Source organism: Onychostruthus taczanowskii, unplaced genomic scaffold (assembly GCF_017590055.1).
Source record: "Onychostruthus taczanowskii isolate IOZ18803 unplaced genomic scaffold, ASM1759005v1 scaffold4, whole genome shotgun sequence".
Classification (NCBI taxonomy): domain Eukaryota; kingdom Metazoa; phylum Chordata; class Aves; order Passeriformes; family Passeridae; genus Onychostruthus; species Onychostruthus taczanowskii.
Genome location: NW_024501459.1, coordinates 14,063,904 through 14,069,903, shown reverse-complemented (window position 1 = coordinate 14,069,903; position 6,000 = coordinate 14,063,904). Strand labels below are relative to the sequence as shown.

The 6,000-nt window shown below is 45.6% G+C and overlaps 1 protein-coding gene across 5 annotated transcripts in view; it reads left to right on the top strand.

The window, feature by feature from the left end:
* Positions 1-27: 27 nt before the first annotated feature.
* ZNF704 (zinc finger protein 704) overlaps positions 28-6,000 on the top strand; it is a 102,896-nt gene continuing 96,923 nt past the window's right edge. For 3 of the 5 annotated variants that reach the window (XM_041412489.1, XM_041412487.1, XM_041412488.1), the window contains exon 1: positions 126-237. The gene's annotated coding sequence lies outside the window, so the exon portion shown is untranslated. Of the gene's footprint in view, positions 238-6,000 lie in introns of all 5 variants that reach the window. The other 2 variants (XM_041412495.1, XM_041412494.1) reach the window with 2 other exon arrangements.

The window sequence follows — 6,000 nt, the reverse complement described above, 5'->3', positions numbered from 1 at the left end:
GGCCGGCGGCTGAGCGCGGCGGCGCCGCAGGTGGACGCGGGCCGGCCCCCCAAGCCCGAGAGCGCCTGGAGGCCGCCCCGGCGGGAGGGCTCCGCTGCGGCGCTGGAGGAAGAGGACGAAGAAGAGGACGTGGTGGTTGAGGTGGAGGAGGAAGAGGAGGAGGAGGAGGGCGGCCTGGGGAGCGCCCCCCCGGCGCTGGCCGGCCACGGCAAGGGCCCCCTCCGGGGGAGCCTTAAGGTGCGTCCCGGGAGGGAGCGGGGCGGGGGCGGTTGAGGGGCCCGGGCCGGGGTGCGGGGCCGGCGAGGCGGGCCGGGCCGGCGAGCGCTGGGGGCGGCCTGGGGCTGGCGGCGGGGCTGGGAGCGGGCTGGCACCGGGAGGCTGCGGGGGACTCCGACGCCGGGCGGGCCGGCCGGCCCTCCGCGAGTCCCAGGCGAAGCGGGCGGCGGGAGCGGCTGGCTGAAAGCGGGCAGGGGGCGTGGGGAGCCAGCGGGGTCTGGAGGAGTTTGAGCATCGGGAGTGGAGACTTGGCTGGGTGAAGCGCGCGGCTGGCGGGGTTGGAGGGATGTTCAGCCCGGCCGAGTGCGCAGAGGTGTTCGGAGAGCTGTGCCCGCGGGGCGTGCGAGCTGCCGGGGCCGGACAGGGCTCCTGCGATCGCGGGTGGCCGTGGTCAGGAGGCCTGGGTGGGCGACCTGTGAAAAGTTTAGGAATGCAGCCCTTCTGTGCGGAGGCCCGATTCAAATCCCATCGAAGCGTGCGCGGGCAGTGCGCTGAAATCGGTGCGGTTTGGAACAACCTGATGAACACAGCCACTGGCTGAGATCCTGCAGATTTAGGCTTAATGATATTATTATGAAGCGTTTTCTGTAATTATTTTTCTCTTGGGATAACCAGGGTAGTAAGATTAAATCTATGTATACTAGTATAGAGGATTTGTGTGGTAGATGTGCACTGGTTATGGAAAAGAAGTGTGTATGAAAGTTTAAAGGGTACCCATTTGAGCTGATTTTTATTTTTTCCAATCTAGGTAATAATTCTTACTTAATAAGAGTTCAGGACTGGATAATTAGGAGCGCTATATTACCACTGGGATCTTTCCTGTATCCACAGATGTGGGGAAAAAGAAGGAAACAAATCCAAAACAAACAGTACAGAAAGGAAAATGGCAGCAGAAATGCACGTTACATATTACTTCAGAGCAGTTTTGTTACAGCACTGAGAGAATCCTACTGACGCAGCTGGGTCATCAGACTGTAGCTTGTCACTGAGTCTATAAATGCCATGAATTGGTTATGGTGTCTGGGTCAGGCCATCCATGGTACTGAGGCCTGACAGGCTGAAACAACTTTTTTGCAACAGAACCAGCACTTGACACTTGAATGATAGCCTAAGGATGAAGAGCACCATATTGGGCTTCTGGTCCCATCATTCTCCCCTTAGCAATGAAGGTCTTAAGTGGTAGAGGAGGCTTAGAGGAACTTCCTGGGTGTACCTAACAGGAAAAAAGAGTGAAATTCTCAAGTGGAGCACAATGAACTGAAATATAACTGGATTATGTAGGTATAATCTATATGTAACATGTGAGTGTACTGTCCTCTTTGTCAACCCTCAACATGCTTTCAAGTAGTAGGACTGGTAGAGGTTGCTGGTATTTCTGCATTACACCTAGGAGTATGCATACATACAAAAATATTGTGCTTGCATGTATTTACTTCCTTGAATAGTAAACCTCCCTCATAGGTGAGATTAGTGTAGTATGCCTGTTAGGCTACATTTAGTGTACACAATAAACTGTCAAGTCACCGTTGATACCAGGTGCACATATTTACCCTCCTTGCAGGAATGTTTCTAACTGTCATTACCTGCTCGGTTTCTGCTTTCTCTGTTTATACTTTTGAGTATTATGAACTGGGAGGGCTTAAAATTTAACACTGTAAATAAGTTACCTTTGGTTTCTGTGTATTTCTTTAGAGATTGTGAGTGTGGAAGTTCTCAAAGCTTAATGGGAGGGTTCTTCCAAGTAATTTTAAAGTAACAGATTAAACTTCTCTGCCTTTGGCATTGTGTTTCTGAGTGCTTTTAAGCCTGAAATGACTGAACTGCAAAGGTGTTTCCCAAAAATAGCTCTGGCTATATGGCCCTGAGTGTGTCGGAAGGTGGGTTTTCCAAGCAGGTTGTGTTTCTTTTAATGAGAGAAGCAGGCATAAAATGGGTACTGAGGTCCGACTGCAAAGCATTGGGAGAGTAATAGGACTGGCACAATCTGGTTGTGGTTTGTCAGCTGGAATTCCTTGCAAATGGAAAAGTGGCATGGAGTCAGCAGCATTTGACTTCCAGACACAGACTTCTGAACTGTGGACTGGGAGCAAAGTATATTGAAGAGGTGTCCACTCCTGAGAGATGGCATAAATTGTTGCATTGACCAATACCTTCATGATAAGAGACATCCTAAAGAGCTTCAGAATTTATTTGGACTTGAAAGCAACATGATCTGGGTTTTGCAGTGTGTGCTATCTGGATAATGCGGTTAAGAAGCATCACATGGTGTTCAGGTGTGTATTCACATGTACACTTGATGTCTGTGCCCTTGGGTGGAACAGCATTTCAAAGCTAGAGGTTTTGGGGCTTCATGACAAAGTCACTTCTATGGACTGCCTGTGATACATGGATGAAAGAATCATAGGGTCAGCAATGGAATTAATATTGTTAAAAGGTGCCTGAGAATTTGGTCCACTAGTCGAAATCAGCAAAGTACTGGCACTGTCAGGTCATACAGTCTCTGCTCCAGAAAGAAGTCCACTGTGTGGCTGCGCCTTTGGTAGTCTAGTTTTGACCCTTACTCTTAAGCATGGGGATAGAGAGGATGAAGTACCTTATAAAGCTAAATATTATTTCTCCAGTTTCTGAAGTTGTAGAAAGAGAGAACATCTATGGCAAAAAAGAGAGACTGGTGGTCATGGGGAAGATACACAAATTGTGTCTGTATGTTGCTGTGTATGTAGCTGTGTAGCTGTCCAGGAGGAGAACACTGGAGAATGTTTTTGTTGCTTGTTCTCCCGTGCTATGCTACCTTGCTGGAAGCAGCACAAGTATGCTCTGTGTTGCTGGTGGGTAATGGCAGAATAAGCAGAGAGTCTTGGTGAGCCTGTAAAGCCTTGTTGGGAAGTGCTGTGGTTTTTTACTTTATCAGAACTAGTTCATTAATCTCTATATGGAAACGAATTACACCAAGGTGCTGATTATGCAGACTCATTTTGCACGTGAAACCCTTTTTGTGCAGCCCAAAGCAGTATTTGCTTTGGCTGCATTTGGATTTTCAGCCATTTAAAATGAGATGAAAAAGTATAAATAGTGTAATTGCTAGTACTTTGTCTTGAAGCATGGGTTAATTTGCAGTCCTGTGTAATTCATCTTTTGTATGCAGCCTAGTTCAGATATCACAGCCACGTTAGTACCGTGCTGGGGTTGACGTAGTGTGTGGAAACTGCTGAGTTTGATGATGGGGAAAGAAGTTTTGAAGTAGGGTCCACCAGCAGTCTCCAATGCTGACTTTATCAGATACTTAGAAGAAAACCCCACTGCAAGTAGCAGAATTATGCTAATTTGTCTGTAAACCATCGGAGTGCTATGATTGAGAATGTGGGCTAGTAGGGAACATGGGCTTGTGACAACATGCCAGCATGTTGCAATGTTTTCTCTGCTGGTATGAAAAGTAAAGGGGTTGGTGCTTTCTTCTGTTCAGCCCAGTTGAGTTCCCAGTTTATTTCCAGCCCAGTTTCTGTCCCCAGGCTGAGAGTATGGACACAGGACATTCCTAATACAGCAGATTATGGATGCTGCACCTATTCCTCACCCGTGGAACTAACTGTTACAGATACTGCCTTGTTTGTGAGCACCTCTTCATAGTTCAGAAGGATGAATTTCCCACAAGTGGATCTGATCCTACAAATACATAGCTCCCCAAATTATGGAAAATGATCATATGAAGAGTCTGAAAACTAAAGGCCCAGAGAGCTGTGCAGTGATGGTAGAGGAATACAAAAGCCCAAGCAGTGTAAACAAGACTTTAACTTCGTGCTTACACTTTACCATTGGGCTGTTTCACCCACCTTGTGAAGTGAAATTTATGACAGGTGCAAAGTAAGGAGCATGTACAAGTCTGGTCCAGAGGTTTCAGAGTGGAGATGGCACACATTGGTAGGAGTTAATGAAAAATTATACTTTTGGACACAGCTTTTGTGGTTTGTTGTGTTTTGGGTTGATTTTTTCACCTTTTTTTTTTTTAATAAAGATAAAGATATCTGTGTGATATATGGGATACAGAAGAATCTTTAGAGCTTGTGTGGAAGAAATCAGTTGCCTTTTAGTTATGTGTTGTTCAGCTGTGTTAAATTCACTCTCTTCTCTTTTGCTCCTTCTTTCTAAAGCCAGGTGTGAATTCATTGCTGTCCTTTAAATTAGACTTTCAGCTTTGCTGTTTCAATGGGCTATATACTCATTGTGGACAAAAAAAAAGTGGGGTTTTCCTGATTGATTAGCAAATGTTATTTAATTTAGCTTTCATGTGTATGTGTAAATGTATTTTCAGAGGCAATTTGCGAAATACAAGCTTCAAATACCAGATTTGCTTAGTGGAGGAGAGACCTTGCAAGACATATTAGGAACTTAAGAGGAAAATAAAATGTTCCCTTTCAGACTAATAATGATAATGTTATTTTTATAAATACTGCTAGTTATTAGAACACCAGAACTCATGTCCTGAACTTGGAGCCTGTTAGGCTAGGCTGTGTACAAACTCAGAACAAGCATGATCCTGGTCTGTCCAATTTTACAAAGAGCAACATGAGATATGAATGGACACTTATGGACTGTGAGGAACAATTAAAGGGTGAGATGAGAGAGGCAGATAAACACCAGCAGCTTAGCCATATTTTTGTAAGTAAATAAAGTTAATTAATTTTTAAATTTCAAACTTTGTTCGGTTTCTTGTTGTTCTTCTGTGAAGAACTGTCTAGTGAAGTTGATGTGGAAAATTCATGGCTGGACTTGTGATATTTTTTTCTTTTCTTACTTATGACAAATTTTTAAAGTTTATACATAATACAGATTACTGGAGGCAGACCTGGGGGTGGTGAGAAAATAAGATAGTATTTTTTTCTCCACTCACCCCTAATAAAGAATGAATGGGACTAATTTGCTGGGGATATTTTCATGTAATTTTGTTGCTGTTTGGACACAGACCAAACAAAACCACTTTGCCTCTGAAAGGAATCGTATTAGAAAACTGTAACTACTAACAGTTCTGGTCTTTATTTGCTATATTCTTTTTGGTCTAGAATGAGGTCAGTTGAGTGATGAGTTGACAACCTTCAGGTATTCAGTACATACCCGTGGATAGAAATGTGCTGCTCAGTCTCTGTCACAGAATGTTTGAGTTGGGAAGGGACCCTGGGAGATCACCTGGCCCACCCCCCCAGCTCCAGGAGGGTCATGTAGAGCTGATTGCCCAGGACCATGTCCAGATGGGTTTTGAATATCTTCAAGGTGGGAGACTCCACAGCCTCTTTCAGCAGCCTGTGCCACTGCTGGGTCACCCTCACAATGAAGGGATGTTTCCTGATGGTCAGTGGGAACCTCCTGTATTTCTGTGTGACCATCGCCTCTGGTCCAGGCACTGGGCACCACTGAGAAGAGCCTGCCTCTGTGTTCCCTCCATTCAGGTGTTTCTAGGCATTTTTAAGATTCCCCTTAGCCCTCTCTTCTGGCTGAAGAGTCCCAGCTCTCCTCATAGGAGAGATAATCCAGTCTCTTATCATAGAATCAGAACAGGTTGAAATGAAAAGCACCTTAAAGATCATTTAGTTTCAAGCTTCTTGCCATGGGCAGGGATGTCATTCATTGACTAGACCAGGTTGTTCAGAGCTCCATCCAACCTGACCTTGCACACTTCATGGCTGGGGCATCCACCACTTCTCTGGGCACCTGTTCCAGTGCTTCACCACC